At 43.9% G+C, this 19,407-nt stretch overlaps 1 protein-coding gene across 5 annotated transcripts in view; it reads left to right on the forward strand.

Annotated features, from left to right (window-relative positions):
- MTSS1 (MTSS I-BAR domain containing 1) overlaps nt 1–19,407 on the forward strand; it is a 164,356-nt gene that overhangs the window by 31,669 nt on the left and 113,280 nt on the right. The window lies entirely within an intron of this gene.

The raw sequence follows: 19,407 nt of genomic DNA on the forward strand, positions 1-19,407 counted from the left end.
ATGGTGAGGGTCTGCTTCCTAGTGGGTGGTTGTGAGCCCCTATTTGGGGTGATTTGGGAAATGCCACAAATAGTTACTTGAGAGTTGCCACAGTGTTGTTGTTTTTTAACACGTTGAAGAATTTTGTGTTTGCCACTCAAAATACGGGAAGTGTAAGTTCTTGCTATTTTAATATCCCCTCCGTAAGGTTCTAGCTAAAGGACATGTCCGTATGTTGCTCTGAGTGTGACTGCAGAGGAGCAGGATAGAAATAGTAAATTATATCCACCATCTTTTGCATAGTCCCTGAAGGAGTAGAGCAGGGGTTCCCCCTGCGGGTACCTCCAGAGGTGCCCGCAAATGGGTCCCTGCGGGCACCTGAATCTTTTTCCATTATTTCCATATACATACATGGATTTATATGAAATGCATACAGCTTTCTAGCAATTATACATGGGGTTCAACAAAACTAAACCAAATATCCAAATAGGTATCCATTTGAAAGTGGTGTCTATATGCCACCTGTTCAAATATTGAAAGCGTTGTAAGGTCCTCAATCCATTGTATTACAGGAGGTGAGTGTTTATCCTTCCCATGTTGTCATATCAGTCTTTTAGCTGTCAAAAAGGTGCAGAGAATCCATTTACACTGAATTTACATTTACAATTTCCATGAAGCAGGTAAATTAAAAGAACATGTACATCAGTGATTATTAAAGACTGTTCCAGTACAAAATGTATCTGTGTAATAACCTTCTCCCCAAAAGAAGCAACTGCTGAATATTGCCAAAACATATGTTTAAAAGAAGCATTAGCTGTATTGCACTGCCAGCAATTACCCAAATTAGACAATCCCTTATTAAAGAGATGTGGCAGTGTCCAGTAGACATGAAACAAAAATTTTTGTTGAATAAGACGTAGCCTAAGATCCATAGAAGCGACAGGTAGTGCCAAAACAGTGATCCACTGGTTAGGCATTTTGTGTTGGTGCCCACAGCATGGTCTCAAATTCCCAAACGTGCCCACAGGTCCAAAAAGTTTGGAGATCCCTGGAGTGGGGCATGGACAAGTGTGGAGGCTTATGGTGCATAGAACTGTGGATGACATTGCATTGACCATGGTTCGGGAGATACCAATAACTTGTGATCCCCAAAGGGATTTTGTGGTGATGACAAGGCCTTGGCATGATTGGTTGTACTACCCTGACATCACATAGTGGTGGGACAGGCAAAAGGGCCTGGAGGAGTGGGCGGGGTAGGAAGGCATTGGAAAGAAGAATATAAGGCGGCTGAGAAAGCAGTAGGCCAAGGGAAGCACACGGGCAGGCTAGAAAGGTTGGAATAGGTCGTGGTTCAGAGAGGTGAAGGAGAAGGCCAGATGGAGGAACCTGAGAAGAGAAAGTAAACATGGATACTGGGCCGAGAGAAGAGGGGCAAATGACCAGGAGCTGCACAGGCAAAGGGAAGTCTGAAGTCTGCATATTGATTTGAAATAACTTCCCACAGTTTTGGCTACAGGCCTCGACTGTGATACAGTCCTTAACTTCACCTGTATTTGTTTCAGAATGAGAAGGTGGGTCTGATGTACATGCCCCAGTGCATTTGAACAGCTGTCCCTCACACCCCTTTTAAATCAATCCCTGTCGCAAGTGTCTGCATTTTACTCTTGTTTGTCTGGAGCGAATTACTACATGGTGAAGCCTCCTGTTGCTCTGCCATCGCAAACATGCCGAAACGTATGGCATGCCTTGGGCTCAGGTTGCTTTCCTTTTGCTTGGGTAGGGTCATATTTGTTGGAGTGGCTTTGTTGTCATCTGTCCCTAGTTGGTAATGGATTGCAGCAGAGCTTGCTGGATTTATTAATATTACTTGTGAGAGCAACACTGCTTCTCCAGTTAGTAAAGTGTGAGTCTTCCTTAATGCTAAGTTGCTGTGCATCAAAACCTTGTTTTCTTTATGTTTTTCTGTTATAAAACCTTTTTCAAGAACAGCAGTAATCTTATTTGAAGTGTGTGCCAAGGAAAAAGGACCTTGTGCAACTTGAGTTGGGTGTCATAGCAGATAACCATTCTAAAACATACTTTTCCAAGAAAAGAAAGAACTTCATCTGGGTTGCTGTTTAAATTATGCTTCTTCTAATGAGGGAAGCAGGACCATTCCATCAAACCTCCTGAAAGACCAGCTTCATTGGGATCCCTGAACTACTTCTTGCTGGTTGTCATAAAACCATATATGTATCTTTAGGAATTCGTACCTGATTCATCTTTTATTCCTCTTCCCTCTCCATCCCTTTTTCCTTTTGTGTTATGTCTTTTAGGGTGCAATCCTGTGAGATCCGCCCTGGCTACTTGTAAGTCTCTGAACTTGGAAGCTTATGAGTATTGTATGCAGAGCAGACACCTCATGCCTCCTGCTCTGCATTTAAGCTAGATGGGTGTTTTCACCCATCTAGTGGAGGCTTTGGGGAGGGGGAGGGAAGGAGGCTGGGGCAGTCATTTGTCATATGGCTGCCACCCCGGTCACCTCCCCCAGGAATGTCCCCTTTTCTCTGTCTCTGTGCTCTGTTTTGTGAACGTGGAGAGGGAGCTGGTGCAGTTTTCTCTAAGCCAGCTGTGAGGGGGAGGGGGCAAGGAGTACGGTTTCCTGGTTCCCAGCTCAGAGCCAGGAAACCAGGCAGTTCTATGTCCTCCTAGAAACTGTCTAGAGGACATAGGAGTGCTTGCTCCGATTGCAAGTCTGTGTGCAGGGACAGTCTTGTTTTTCTTGATTGTATGTAAGCTGCCCTAGGAACTTTCAAATGAAAATAAACACATCTCCTCTTATTTAAATATCATTAAACATCCACTGCACATTTGGTCAATGTCAGTATTTTGCTCCATAGTAAGCTTAGCAAATTTAGTGCATCTATTCCGAAGGCAGTGGTTTCAGGCTTCCATCTACATTTCCTATCTCTTCCTCTCTGCCCCCCCATTTTGTAAGATTCCGCTCTTGACAAAAGGAGCCCTTTAAAACTCTAGCCACAGTCTCTGTTTTCTCCTTCCTCTGACAAGATGGGAGAAAGGACTTCAGGCATGCTGTTAAAAAACCCCCAAAACAATTCTGGGCGAAGATTCAAAATTCAAAACTTTTGATTTATTTTCTTCCACGAAGCCTTAGTTTCTAAGAAGGAGGATTCTGTGTTGCACTGAATAAATATAAGACCTGGGCTTGGAGGTGGGGGGAAGGATCCTTTAATCAGTCTCTTTTTTTAATGCAAGTTCTACACAAAAATTGGTGAAATGTGCATTTTTGTGATATTGAAAAAGGCCTGTTTGACACTGTGACTTGTTTTTGGTGTCTAGTTCAGCCTCCCCTAACCTGGTGCCCTCTAGATGTTTTGAATTACAACTCCCAGCATTCTTGATCATTGGCCATGCTGGCTGGGGTGGATGGGAGTTGAAGTCCAAAAGATCTGGAGGGCACCAGGTTGGGGAAGGCTGGTTTAGCTAATACACGGTAGAAATAGAGCAATTAATTAGAGTTGAGTTAATGCTGCTCTAATGGTTAAGTAAGATGTTCATTTGTAGCGTCAGTGAAGAGGGTGTATATATTTAAAAGGCTGGTGGTATTGTATAACTGGTGTACATGTGCAGCAAAATTTTGTGGTGTGGGTTTTTTTTATGGCACCACATATGACTACAGGTGGAAAAACCCACAAATGCGACATGAGTGCAATAACACCATCCTGCTCATGTTCCCAGCAACTGATATACATAGGTATACTGCCTCTGATACTGAAGGTAGCATGTAGCCATCATGACTAGTAACCACTGATAGCATGTCAGGAAGGAGAAGGCTAGCTGATTGAGTGTTGTGTTTCCCCACAAACAAAACCAAACATGATTCCACCATCTGCATTGCAGCCCAAAACAGTCTTAAGAAAAATGGCAGCACTACCACATGACTGGTCCAGATGCACATTGGCTATTGGGGACTTGTTGGCTCATTGTGGCATGGGCTTTCATAGGCAATGTACTGTGTCAGTGGTATGAAGTAGAGTGATAAGGTTGTGTGTATGTGTGTGTGCATGCACGCACGCACTCATGCATAATCCATATTCATACGGATATTTCATGGGTTGTGAGTAGACACACAAGTCCCCATGCTTTACTGTAGCTATTCTTCAGCACAGGGTTACATTAGCACTAAGGCAGGGGTCCCCATGCTTTACTGTAGCTATTCTTCAGCACAGGGTTACATTAGCACTAAGGCAGGGGTCCCCAATTTTTGGGGTCAGTGGGCACTTTCACAAAATGGCTGCCATGGGGGCTTGCCCATTCATAAAATGGCTGCAGGCATGGTTGGTCACAACACACTCATTGTTCCAGAAGGCAACAATGCTGAGACTGAAAAAAGAGTAACTTGCCCAAGAACCTGAGTACAAGGAAGAGGTGGGGTCTGAGCTCCAAAACACAAACTCATTTGGTGCTGGAGAGCAGTCCTTCACTTTGTAGCAAGCCAGCTTCCTAGTTAGAAAAATAACAATTTTAAAAACTCTTAAGAAATAACATAAAAATCAGGAGAGGCAGGGAGCCTGGTGGGCACCAAGAGAGGTGTCCACAGGCACCGTGTTGGAGACCCCAGCACTTAGGCGATGAGGCTGCTCTGAGAGAGCTTACAACTAGGAGTGGTGGCCTTCTCCTCTGTTTGAACCCCACTTCTCACAAGCCCCCTTTACCCAGCTATCTGCATAATGGTGTGTATGGTTGCCTTAAGGCAGGGCTAGTTTCCATGTTGCATCCTCTGTCTGGGTGCTGGGAACCACCACCTGGACCTCCAAGACTTGTCTCCAAGACAAGTCTACACAAGACTTGTGTAGCATTTCAAAAAGCAGGGTAATAGCCAGCAGAATGCATAGAGTAAGTATTCTCACAGTGTAGGGTATGAAGTGAATATATTGTACATGTTGCAGGTGTGTGTGTGACTTAATTCTGTGGAAGCATCTTGTTCCTTGGGTAGCTTTAGACAAAAGTGCTGACTTGTGTGCCTAATGCAGGAAAGGAAGGAAGAGGCTGTCTTTATTTACATTTTTATTTTTAAACCTAATGCAAAATGGCATGGTTAAAGTAAAGCTGAATGCTCTTGTAGTTGCTTATTGTTTTACTGGAAGTTTCATTCTATTTTAGGGCCTAGCCATTCTAGCTGAGGGAAGCGTTTTATCCCTGTCAGTCAGCAGTAGCCCTCGTGAGCTGCTCATCAACCTGCTTTTATCAGCACTTGCTTTGCAAGAAGAAAATTGCTGCATGTATAATACTTCCCATGTACACATACTGTATTATTTAAAAGGTAACACATCTAAATGGAAAGCTAGAGTTACCCTCAGTGTCCTATGGCTAGCTCTCCTCACTTTTTTCCTTCCCTTCCACCCCCGTCAAACATACAAGGAAGAAATGTGTGTAGTAGAAATTCCAGTTTCTGGATCTGGGTTAAAACAGTTTCTCTGATTCCTGTATCTTCTCCTTTCTAGCTCTGTAAGTATCTTTATCCAAGGTGTTTCCTTTCCTTGAGCTTGCAAATGAATGGAGGCAGAATTTATAAAGAAGTATTAGTGCATTTGTTTGGAAATATTGGTGCATATCTGGTATAGGTTCCAGCCTTAACCATAACATGACATTGCTAAAGTTTGAGTCTTGATTACTGCTGTTTCTGAGAAGGACTAGCCCTGCATAATTGCTGTTCGCTGCATTACCAATGTAGGTATGGCTACATGAGGATGCATAGTGTCAGTCGAGGAACTAGATCTGCAGCCTGTTTGGGTAAATGGACTTGAGTCGTAGGCCTACTGTAACAAGTGCTTGACCAGCCTAGATTAGGGATTAGTAGGTAGTGGCCCATATTCTAAATTTGGGCCCCCAAACCAGAAGTGACATATGGAGAAGGGTGGTGGCTATCGCCATAGGATTGGCCAGCAACCCACATTAGTGTGTGGTGATGGGGGAACCAACCCATCACCCTGACCAGCATCCTGTGCGATCCTCCAGTAAAACCAGCTGTTCACTAGGGATTCAGAGGCCTCCAATGTTACAGCTGCAAGAATTTAAGTTCTCTGGTTGGGCACATAATTTGCAGTAAGAAACAACAGGGACAAAATTGACTGCACTGGGCAAGCTTGTGACAATAACTTGAAGGTGAGAGCGAAGTTCTGCATCTGGCGTGCAACAGAGAAAGCGCCTATGTGAGCAAGGAGGCTTAGTAGCAGTGGAAGGTAAGGTGGATAATCCTGCCATGAAGGTTGAGCACACATCTGGGAGAATTGGCCTGGTGAAGAAAGCAAAGCGAATGATGAGAGCGTAAACTGGAACTTGCTGCAGGAAAAGATGGAACAGTATATCTTAGCAATGAGGAAGAGTGAACAATGGCAGACTTGGCAGGTATAGTAGCATTGTGTTTAAGGAGGTGGAGTGATCCAGCAAAACCAGGTGTTCTTTAATTGTAACTCCAGTTCAACTGACTGATAGAAATCGCTTCAGGTGATGTGGTATGTATATTGTTTGGTTTCCTGCAGGTTGGAAGCATGTGATGCATTTGACCTGCAGGATTTGTACTGTGCTATGCATTCTGGTAGTTGTACTCTACCATGTACTCTGATAGTTGAAGATGCTTAGGGTTATGGGAGCAGTTAGGAGTAGTGTTCTAGTGCATGAATTATCTCATGCTGTATCACCAGAATGGTTCTGTTTAACCAGAAATGTTAAACTCTGTTCCATTGCATTCCTCCACTGAGCGAAAGAGAGACTGCCTTGGACAAAAGGAAGCTTCGTTTTGGTTCAACATGGGATTTATTTGTGTGTGTGTGTGTGCGCGCGCGCGCGTGTGTGTGTGGGGGACTACAGGTCCTTGAATCAATGAATTCTTGAGAGATTCAATAATTCAACTGTTTTCTGACCTCCACCATACATTCTCCTTGTTCTCACATCACTATCTACTAGATATTGTGTGTCTTTAAAAGGGAGGAAGGAAAAAGCAAACTTGGATTGTGGAATTGTTGATCTTGAATTTTAGCTGACAGGGGGCAACTAAAGATTTGTGCTGCAAAGGGTAAACCAGTAGATACTTCAAGTAGGCTTTGTTCTACGTTGTAGTTGCTATTCAACTGAATGTGAGTTGGAGGTCACCAGTTTGCCTGGATTGGGAGGTTAAATGTTCATTAGCTGTATGCAGCTATCTAGCCTCCTCACCTCAGTGCCGTAAGCGGCAGGAGTGTACATGCAGGCCCCACTCCCAATGTACTTGTGTGCCTGGGGATGATGGGGGTGGAGCCTGCATGCACTCCCACACAGTTTTAGGCCTCTCTTGGGCAGAAGAATGTCTGTACAGGGCTGTTGTCTTGGAGCTTCTGAGATAAAATTGACATTATTTTGACTGGCTGTATTACGTATTCATGGGGGAACCTAAGAAGTGTATTAAGAACCTAAGAAAAGGTCAGTTTACATTCCAATTCCAAAGAAGGGCAACGCCAAAGAGTGTTCAAACTACCGCACAATTGCGCTCATTTCACATGCCAGCAAGGTGATGCTCAAAATCCTACAAGCTTGGCTTCAGCAGTATGCGAACTGAGAACTACCAGAAGTACAAGCTGGGTTTCAAAGAGGCAGAGGAACTAGAGACCAAATCGCCAACATTCGCTGCATCATGGAGAAAGCAAGAGAATTCCAGAAAAACGTCTATTTCTGCTTCATTGACTACGCTAAAGCCTTTGATTGTGTGGATCACAACAAACTGTGGCAAATTCTTAAAGTGATGGGAGTACCAGACCACCTTACCTGTCTCCTGAGAAACCTGTACGAGGGTCAAGAAGCAACAGTAAGAACCGGACATGGAACAACCGAGTGGTTCCAAATTGGGAATGGAGTACGACAAGGCTGCATATTGTCACCCTGCTTATTTAACTTATATGCAGAGTACATCATGAGAAACGTGGGGTTGGATGAATCAGAGGTCGGAATTAAGATTGCTGGGAGAATTGTCAACAACCTCCGATATGCAGACGATACCACCCTAATGGCAGAAAGCGAAGAGGATCTCAAGAGCCTCCTGTTGAGGGTGAAAGAGGAGAGTGCAAAAGCTGGTTTGAAACTCAACATTAAAAAAACTAAGATCATGGCATCTGGCCCTATCACTTCCTGGCATATAGGAGGGGAAGAAATGGAAGCAGTGACAGATTTTACTTTCTTGGGCTCCAAGATCACCGCAGACGGTGACTGTAGCCATGAAATTAAAAGACGCTTGCTCCTTGGGAGGAAAGCTATGGCAAACCTAGACAGCATAGTAAGAAGCAGAGACATCACCTTGCCAACAAAGGTCCGTCTAATCAAAGCTATGGTTTTCCCAGTAGTAATGTATGGCTGTGAGAGCTGGACTATAAGGAAGGCTGAGCGCCGAAGAATCGATGCTTTCGAACTGTGGTGCTGGAGAAGACTCTTACGAGTGCCCTGGACTGCAAGGAGGTCAAGTCAGTCAATCCTAAAGGAAATCAACCCTGAGTGCTCATTGGAAGGACAGATAGTGAAGCTGAAGCTCAAATATTTTGGCCACCTAATGCGAAGAGAAAACTCTCTGGAAAAGACCCTGATGCTGGGAAAGACTGAAGGCAAAAGGAGAAGGGGACGGCAGAGGATGAGATGGCTAGATATCATCACCGATGCAATGAATATGAACTTGAGCACACTCCGGGAGAGTGCGCAGGACAGGAAGGCCTGGCGTGCTATGGTCCATGGGGTCACGAAGAGTCAGACACGACTGAACAACAACAAGAAGTGTATTAAATAGCATTGCCTCTCCTTACACTGCTCCCTTGCTCCTTTCCTGCATTTTCAGGTGTCTAAAATTTAGAACTATAGAAAGATTATTTGAAAGCTGCATGCTTTGCCTGGAGCAAACAATTGATCTTCAAAGTACAATTGTTAATGACTGTTTCAAAACCCACTTACGTGTTTGATTTTTTCCTCCCTCTTCTTTGTAGAAGTGTGTCTTTAATTCCTTCCCCCTTCTTTTTATGTGTGCTACTGAGTGATAAGCCTAGAATTAGAATGGGTCTTAATCACACAGTGAATCACAATGCACAGTGGCTGGGTGGACAATTGCAGATGAGTCAAGGTATTTTGTTTCGAATTGATATGCCCCGCAAAAGGATATTCTCATCTTTCCTACATACAGTGTTAAAACTGTATTTCCCTGATGGGCAACTAGGTTTAACAGATGCTGTATTTTGAATTGAGTATGGGCTGTTGTGGCGAAGGGGCTTGCGTAACTCAGTGAAGCCATAAGCTATGCCGTGCAGGGCCACCCAAGACGGACAGGTCATGGCAGAGAGTTCTGACAAACTGTGGTCCACTGGAGAAGGAAATGGCAACCCACTCCAGTATTCTTGCCAAGAAAACCCCATGGAACGTATCACAAGGCTAAAAGCTATGATGCCGGAAGATGAGCCCCTCAGGTCGGAAGGTGTCCAATATACTACTGGGGAAGAGCAGAGGGTATTTCCAAGTAGCGCCAGAAAGAGTGAAGCAGCTGGGCCAAAGCTGAAAGGAGACTCAGTTGTGGATGTGTCTGGTGGTGAAAAGAAAATCTGATGCTGTAAAGAACAATATTGTTTAGGAACCTGGAATGTTAGATCAATGAATCAAGGTAAGCTGGAGGTGGTCAAACATGAGATGGCAAGATTGAACATCGACATCTTGGGAATCAGCGAACTAAAATGGACAGGAATGGGCGAATTTAATTCAGGTGACCATCATATCTACTATTGTGGGCAAGAATCCCTTAGAAGAAATGGAGTAGCACTCATAGTCAACAAAAGGGTGAGAAAAGCAGTACTGGGGTACAATCTCAAAAACGACAGAATGATCTCAGTACGAATCCAAGGCAAACCATTCAACATCACAGTAATTCAAGTCTATGCCCCAACCACTGATGCCGAAGAAGCTGAGGTTGATCGGTTCTATGAAGACCTCCAACACCTTCTAGAACTAACACCAAAAAAAGATGTCCTCTTCATCATAGGGGACTGGAATGCTAAAGTAGGAAGTCAAGAAATCACCGGGATAACAGGCAGGCATGGCCTTGGTGTACAAAATGAAGCAGGACAAAGGCTAATAGAGTTTTGCCAAGAGAACACGCTGATCATAGCAAACACTCTTTTCCAACAGCACAACAGATGACTCTACACGTGGACATCACCAGATGGTCAATATCGAAATCAGATTGGTTATGTCCTTTGCAGCCAAAGATGGAGAAGCTCCATACAGTCAGTAAAAACAAGACCTGGCGCTGACTGTGGCTCAGATCATGAGCTGCTTCTTGCAAAATTTCGGCTGAAATTGAAGAATGTAGGGAAAACCACTAAACCATTCAGGTATGACCTAAATCATATCCCTTATGAATATACAGTGGAGGTGAGGAATAGATTTCAGGGATTAGACCTGATAGACAGAGTGCCTGAGGAACTATGGACGGAGGTCCGTAACACTGTTCAGGAGGCAGCAACGAAATCCATCCCAAAGAAAAAGAAATGCAAGAAAGCCAAGTGGCTGTCTGATGAGGCTTTACAAGTAGCTGAGGAAAGAAGGGAAGCAAAAAGCAAGGGAGAAAGGGGAAGATATATCCAACTGAATGCAGAGTTCCAGAGAATAGCAAGGAGAGACAAGAAGGCCTTCTTAAATGAACAATGCAAGGAAATCGAGGAAAACAACAGAATGGGAAAGACTAGAGATCTCTTCAAGAAAATTGGAGATCTCAAGGGAACGTTTTGTGCAAAGACGGGCATGCTAAAGGACAAAGAAGGCAGGGACCTAACAGAAGCAGATGAGATTAAGAAGAGGTGGCAAGAATACACAAAAGAAGTATACAGGAAAGATCTTAATGTCCCTGATAGCCATGATAGTGCGGTCACTGAACTTGAGCCGGACATCCTCGAGAGTGAAGTTAAGTGGGCCTTAGGAAGCATTAGTAACAACAAAGCTAGCGGAGATGACAGTATTCCAGCTGAGCTATTTAAAATCCTAAAAGATGATGCTGTTAAAGTGCTGCATTCAATATGCCAACAAATTTGGAACACTCAGCAATGGCCGCAAGACTGGAAAAGGTCAGTTTACATTCCAGTTTCAAAGAAGGGCAATGCCAAAGAGTGTTCAAACTACCGCACAATTGCGCTCATTTCACATGCCAGCAAGGTGATGCTCAAAATCCTACAAGCTAGGCTTCAGCAGTATGCGAACCGAGAACTACCGGAAGTACAAGCTGGGTTTAGAAGAGGCAGAGGAACAACTAGAGATCAAATTGCCAACATTCGCTGCATCATGGAGAAAGCAAGAGAATTCCAGAAAAACGTCTATTTCTGCTTCATTGACTATGCTAAAGCCTTTGATTGTGTGGATCACAACAAACTGTGGCAAATTCTTAAAGTGATGGGAGTACCAGACCACCTTACCTGTCTCCTGAGAAACCTGTACGAGGGTCAAGAAGCAACAGTAAGAACCGGACATGGAACAACCGAGTGGTTCAAAATTGGGAATGGAGTACGACAAGGCTGCATATTGTCACCCTGCTTATTTAACTTATATGCAGAGTACATCATGAGAAACGCGGGGTTGGATGAATCAGAGGTCGGAATTAAGATTGCTGGGAGAATTGTCAACAACCTCCGATATGCAGACGATACCACCCTAATGGCAGAAAGCGAAGAGGATCTAAAGAGCCTCCTGTTGAGGGTGAAAGAGGAGAGTGCAAAAGCTGGTTTGAAACTCAACATTAAAAAAACTAAGATCATGGCATCTGGCCCTATCACTTCCTGGCATCTAGAAGGGGAAGAAATGGAAGCAGTGACAGATTTTACTTTCTTGGGCTCCAAGATCACCGCAGACGGTGACTGTAGCCATGAAATTAAAAGACACTTGCTCCTTGGGAGGAAAGCTATGGCAAACCTAGACAGCATAGTAAGAAGCAGAGACATCACCTTGCCGACAAAGGTCCGTCTAATCAAAGCTATGGTTTTCCCAGTAGTAATGTATGGCTGTGAGAGCTGGACTATAAGGAAGGCTGAGCGCCGAAGAATCGATGCTTTTGAACTGTGGTGCTGGAGAAGACTCTTACGAGTCCCCTGGACTGCAAGGAGGTCAAATCAGTCCATCCTAAAGGAAATCAACCCTGAGTGCTCATTGGAAGGACAGATAGTGAAGCTGAAGCTCAAATATTTTGGCCACCTAATGCGAAGAGAAAACTCTCTGGAAAAGACCCTGATGCTGGGAAAGACTGAAGGCAAAAGGAGAAGGGGACGGCAGAGGATGAGATGGCTAGATAGCATCACCGATGCAATTAATATGAACCTGAGCACACTCCGGGAGAGTGCGCAGGACAGGAAGGCCTGGCGTGCTATGGTCCATGGGGTCACAAAGAGTTGGACACGACTGAACGACTGAACAACAACAACATGGGCTGAAGGTCCAGTAACTGTTCCTTCCTTTGTGTGGCTCTGAAACTATGTAGTAGGGCAGCCTTCCCACAACCTGGTGCCTTCCAGATGTGTTTGACAGCAACTCCACTCATTCCTAGCCAGCATGGCTTATGCTCCCTGGGGGTGATGTTAGTGGTAGTCAGACACATCTGGAAAGAACCAGCTTGCGGGAGGCTGTGGTAGGATAATGATGTAAATGCCAGTAAAAACTGCAGTACTATATTTAGTTCGTTTCTCTGAAACTTCTTACATAATTTATTTCTGTCCTGATGTAACAATGTGCCTACACTGTATTGTTGCCAGCTGCTTTTGGGGGTTGTGGAAATGCATGATATCATGACATCTGGACACAGGTAAGTTGTACTACACCTTTTTCTTTATGGTCTCTGTCCTACCTATAGGGGATATGCACATGTGCAAAGCAGCACTTCGGGAACTTCTGGAGCTCAGTACATAAGAACATAATGTTCATATTAGGAAAGCCCTTTCCCCCTCTCAGGAGCAATTTGTTCAGGAGAATGTACTTGAAGTCCATAATAAAGGTGTACATGTGTGGGCCAGTAGAAAGATTAGGGTGCTGGGGAGGGGAGAGTCTCAGGTTCGGATTTATCCCCTGGGCTGCTAGTTGCCTCTCCCTTCCTTCAACATGATGGCAAAGCCTTTGATAGTGACTGGCCAACCTGGCAATATTTGAGAGAGAGACCTGGTTCAGACATAACAGCGATTCATGGGTTGTTTTAATGCATGAATTGTTAGGGCTGCGCAACAGCGAGTGAGTGTACCGCTTCCTGTGTGCTTGCCGCTTCTCCTTTGCATCCGCTTTTATATAGAACCTGGAACTCTGGGTTGTTGAGCGGCAACCCAGAGTTTTGGGTTCAGACGTTGCATCAAACAATATCAAAAGTGAATGCAAAGCGGAAGTGGCGACGGTGTGGGAGGGCTCTTCATGTACTTGAAAGGTTGTCACAGAGAGGAAGGCCAGGATCTCTTCGTGATCATCCCAGAGGGCAGGACACAGAATAATGGGTTCAAGTTACAGGAAGCCAGATTCTGGCTGAACATCAGGAAAAACTTCCTGACTGTTAGAGCAATACAATGGAACCAATTACCCAGGGAGGTGGTGGGCTCTCCCATACTGGAGGCATTCAAGATGAGGCTGGACAGCCATCTGTCAGGGATGCTCTGACTTGGATTCCTGCATTGAGCAGGGGGTTGGACTCAATGGTCTTGTAGGCCCCTTCCAACCCTACTATTCTGATTCTATGAATGTTAAAACATGCGCAGTTACAATCCAAGCAGTTACTGAGAGCTATGTTTTACAATTAAACTAGGCCCCTTCCAACCCTACTATTCTGTGATTTTATGAAGCTCACTTGCTCCCACACTGCCCCAACAGCCCATGGTTTAAACAATCCATAGGTTGTTACATATGAACAACATATGTAATATCCTGGGTAAGAAAGTCTAATACCTTTAGCCTCACACACATGTTTTTGCCTATGCCATGGTGGCATGGTACCACATCACCTGGAAGCATCTCCGATGTTTCTGTGTGTGTGTGTGAGTGGAACCTTACTAATAATTAGAAAAATGAAATATCTTAAAGAGGCATATTTCTGAAGTGGCAAGGACTTGTAAGTTGAGTAATCTATAACTTGTAGACTGTAGCTTGCAACTTGTAACTTGGAGACCCTTCCTGAGCTTTTTTTTGCAGTTGCTTTGGTGGCTATAACCTTTTTAATTGAATTCTCGGTGGTGGTGGTGAGAAGGAGGAAGGGAGTTTAAGAATGGAAGAAAATCGGTGTGCTTTGTCCTAACCTTTCAGTTCATAAAGAAAACTGGGAAACTGAATTCTGTAACTCATTTTTTTGTTCTTGGTTATAAGATATGTACATTACGGGTATGGTTTTCTTTTTCACTCATGCATGTGTGTTTTTCCTTTAAGATTGGGACTAGCACTAGCTGGGAGTTAATATAGTCCCAGTTCATGCTGCTGTGGTGCTCTTTAGCTGTGGGGATACTTCCAGCTTGAAAGATCGAATAATTGCTATGGTAACCAATGTGGCTGTTTTTATCTGTGGGCCTTCTAAGATTCAGTATATAAGCTACACACAGGCTTCCTCCTCTGCCTCACGTTCTTTGAAAATACACAGTCTGTATGAAAGCAGGTGTATTTTATGGAAAGGGACTAGAATATAGTTTGAAAGATATTACTTCGAGTTCAGATTACAGGAGTGAAAAACATTCATGAATGAGTTCATTACCTTACATATTACGGGTATGTGCTAGTCTGAAGCGCCAACACAGGGAGCTGCTGTATAGCAGGACAGATTATTGGTCCATTTAGCCTGTCTTGCCTATTCTGCCTGAGAACTTGGGGAGACATTGCCAGTCAGAGGACTTTTCCACCCCCTGGTGCCTGATCCTTTCTAAAACTGGAGGTGACTAGAATCGAACTGCAAACGTCTGCGCGCAAAGCATGGGCTCTACCTCTGAGCTATGGACTCTCCCCTAATTCAAGGCAAGCTACCCAAATTCTCTGTCTTTCCTCTGGTGCATCAGGAATACACCCTTTATTCAGGCTAGTTCTTAAGCAAAATGTTTATGATGTGGATAATTTTGTTTGCACCATAATATTTGAGTAAGGGAGATTAAACCATCGTCAGCATTAAGTGGTTGCATCAATGTATAATGGAGGAAGTTGGTCCTTTTATGAATTCCACATGAGCCTCTATTTCGAAATAAGAGCCTGTTGTTCCGTGTTAGTTGTTTTTTTTTTCTGTGGTGGAGTTGTCCTAGCTTTCTTCAGATATGGATTTGTATGACTAGTGTAGGTGTCAATAGGATAGAGCTGTTACCAATTTCCATAATTGCAGTGGCTAAAAGTGCACCGTTAATGCAGTGCATTTTTTGAAGCGCGTGTGTGTGTGTGTGTGTGTGTGTGTTCACCGATCAGGACTTCCTGCATTTGGAGCAAAACGTCTTGTGTGAAGAATGCCTTACACTTTGAAAAATGGCTATGGCTTTCTTCTTCCCCCAGTGTGTTGTAATGGCATTAAGTATGCTTTTTGTAATGTAGACCCTTACGCTTCAAGAACCTTCCCGCGGGCAAATAGTTTAAAATACCCCTTATGCGGCTGCCCTTACTGCTCATTTTCTACAAGGTTTTCAGTGAGGCCCAATTTCCTGGGTTCATAAAATGAGTCTTAAAGGGATGAAAATGGGAGTTCAAAGGGGGCTAATATCTACATTTTGGGGAAGTGTAAAATTATTAGCTATTTCAAATGTCTACACTTTCCCCCTTTAAAAGCTGAGAGGAAAAAACCTAATCTTTAAAGTCTTTATAATTAGTGGCTTTCTTCAGCAGAATGCAGGGCATCCTTACTGTTTCAGCGTCAGTTTTTGATGTGAGAAGCCAGGTAATTGGTGCCATGGCAACAGTAGTAGAGTAACCAAACATGAGAGGGTTTTCTTTTCATGAATCTGACGCACTAGATGGCAACAGTTGCCAAAGACACGGATTGTCTGCTGTTTATTGATAGATGTTAATCAATATTTGTTCTAATTTATTTCATTTGCCACAAGGCATTGGGGGATGGAAAAAAGTCGTAAGCTGGTGTAGTATGTAACCCAGGACTACTTTTATATCAGCGGTAGGCCACCTTTGTAGGCCATAGGCACATTTGGCAATTTGAGAAACAGTCCTGGGCACTATCACAAAATGGCTGCCATGGGAGGTGTGGCAAAGGACAAGTAACCTGACCAAAAGATTGAGTATAAGGCAGAGGTGGGGCTGAGCCACAACACACTAACCATCTCCTTTGAACCCACAGTTTTCAGCACTAACCTGGTTCACAGCAATCCCAGCTCCTGGTAAGAAATGTGTTAATTCAAAGAAAGTGGGGGGGGGGTAAGGCACCTTGGTAGGCACCAAGAAAGGTGTCTGGGGGTGCATTGGTGCCCTGGGCACCATGTTGCCAACCCCCTGTCCTATACCATCATGTCAAGGTTGGGACTCTCGAATGGTTCAGGGGACAGCATCCAGGCTGTTGAAGCAAGCATCAGTTTTAATTTACTCTTTTCCAGCCTCATTTTTCGCAGAGGGAGTTCATACAGTGAACAAAACCATGCAAGAAAAAGTTCTTGGGATTTCATATGTAGGACCATGATCAAGGAAGTAGGCTAATGGGGGAGTAAACTAGAAGTGGAAGCTGTAGGGAAGAAGTAATTCTGAGAATTGGCAGAGGAAGCCACATAGGCAGAAAGTATTGAGTGGGAGGAGGCTTCTGTTGCATGGGGACTAACTGGCTTTTACTAACCATGCAGTCGCATTTTACTCGTAAAATTGGTTTCAAACATTATGAAATACGGCAGGAACAGGAAGCACAAGTATCATGTGCTTCCTGTTACACATCCTTCTCTGTATTGTCTTAAATAGAACTTCTGCATCTCATCCTACAGGGAGGAGATCTACAGACCAAAGCCATCTCCAGCTGGGTCTCAGTAGAATTCCTGTCCTGCTCTTCTTCCCATAGATTCTCTACTACGCCATCAGACCTTTAAAAAAATTAATACACTGCATGTGTGCCTTCATAATCATTTTCTCATTCACCGGAGGCATTAGGCAACTTGCTTCTGCTGATTCTGCGTCTGTGTATCTTGAATTTAGCAGAAAATGACTCCATTGACACCTACTCCATTGACAAAATGATAGCTCCATTGCCCCATCTCAAGCTTCTTCTCACATCACCTCCTGTCTCTTTTAACACCCTATATCAGTGTTATTGGTGTGTGGAAGGGTGCAGTAATGTGCATTCAGCATTTGCTTTGGGGAGCGGGGAGCTCCCTGAACCCACAACATCATGAGGAGGAAGCACATATCTAAAGGAAACATGCCGATTAGAATTGGGACAGCAAAGGATGTAACAAAATGACTCACAATGAGTACCTGTCTGATTTTGCCTTTAAAAATCAAATTTGCCCTATTGGGGCAGATTCCATGTAATAACGCAAGTTTATTTAAGCTGATTTTTGGTATGACCTTTGGTTTGGGATGCAGATTAATCCACTAGAGTTGAATTTGATGAGCAAATTCTGTGTGTGAGAGAAGCAAGGTCAAGGTCACGAGAAGCCATGAGATTATGAGTTTTGGGAGCCCCACTTTGAGGCTTAGACACCAAAACAGCTCTGTTTAGTCCTTAAATGCAATGACTGATGGCACTTGTGTTCTTCCTTCCACATTTCCCCCCTCTTGTGATTGTGTCTTTTTCCCAAAGAGATTCCTGAGCTGCGCTATCTGGTGTTCCATTTATCCTTAGAGGATGAAACTCTTCCATGCTGTGTGTGTTTTAACACATTCTTGTTGCAGAAGTGTTCTCTGCCTCATTAGCACAGCATTGCTCTGTGTTGTCTACGCTGCGTGCAAACTAGCAAGGTTTGTCATTCTGGAGCAGTTTACTCAAGGTTGTGACGCGTCCCTTATTTGTGTACTTAGCTTGACTGTATCATGTGCTCTTGCTTAAAATAAGCCCACTTCTTTTTTCTGTTCCCCACTTTGTTGGGTGCAGCCAGGTCAGTGGTTTATCCCATTGCTGCATGCCAGGAGTCAACTTGTCACAAAAAGGTTTTGTCACCTGCACTGAAGCTGGTATGCTTTATTTTGCTGCGCGTTTCTGTGGTACCTGTACTGTAATGAATGGAGCCCTTTCAAAAGGGGGAAGCCTGCCGAATGTCAAATAGCTTTAGACACATTGCATTGTCTGGGTTAGACAAGTGTCTTTTTGTTCATGTATTTGCACACGTATACAGGCAAACCAGCTTCTCTTCCCCTATTTCAGGAGCTGGATCTTAGTAAAATTAATGATGGAATTTCAAAAGAGGGTTGGCCTTCATTGTTCCATTTTCTTTGAAATTTATTACATTTATGTGCCACCCAGTAGCTGAAGCTCTCTGGAAGTGGAAGGTTGTTTAGGGCCCTGCCACAACAGCAATCCCTGTGTGTGTTTGTTCTATTCCTGAGCACCAAGGCAAATAATGTCATTTACTTAAAAAAAAAAAAAATCTTTACAACAATCTGGTGAGGTATGAAACTACTTTTTGAATCTCACAAATAGGAAGCTGAAGACTGAGATGCTGTGACAAGCTCACAGTCTTTTCAGCACGTTCAGGGCTATGTCAGAGAGGTCAATGCTTTGTACATTCAATCTTTGATGTTCTACCCTGGACTTCATGGATTAGGTTGTCTTAAATTTGTGCTTTGGCTTTGGGCAAGCGTTTGGTGCTGAAACAGCACCCGACTGAGGATTTGTCTACACAACAAAATGCTACCAGTGGTAACTGCACTAGTGGCAAATTTTTCATTGCTAGCCTAAATCCCAGGAGGAGTTATAACTTCAGTTGATACGTATTAGAATCAGTTCATACACTACTCACCCCATGTGGAAGCCTAAAAATGTTTCTGCATAGTGGCAGTTCACATGGTGGAATATAACATTGTGCTAGCCTAGTTCCGTAGAATGTGCCTTTCCCAGTGCTAGTCTCCACCAGGGATATGAGGTTCTGGCAAGAAAATATTCCATTCAATTGAGCTGATTTGCATGGTAAGCCCAATACAAATGTTGCATCCCTCTGTGTGGAGGGTGATCATGTACCAGCGTTTTTTTGTGGCCTCCATGCGGGGCTAAGAGCATGAATTGACTCCTGATAAGCCTGTGCTTGGTGGTTCATCATCCCAGAAGGAAAGCAGTGGTTTTGAATATGCTTCCTTACAGGAGTTGGTACTTGCATTGGCAAATATGTAATGCCTGAGAGCTGAGCTACATGATCATTACATCTGTGCAATGTATCTGTTGCTGGACTGTTTGTTTCTGCGTGCCAATGACAGATTGAATGTTTGCCTGAAACTCCATATTAAAAAGTCCTTGCAAAATTAGCATGTCAG

The sequence above is a fragment of the Heloderma suspectum genome, chromosome 4 (assembly GCF_057233095.1).
Source record: "Heloderma suspectum isolate Gila_16-S chromosome 4, 16-S_ref, whole genome shotgun sequence".
Taxonomy (NCBI): Eukaryota; Metazoa; Chordata; class Lepidosauria; order Squamata; family Helodermatidae; genus Heloderma; species Heloderma suspectum.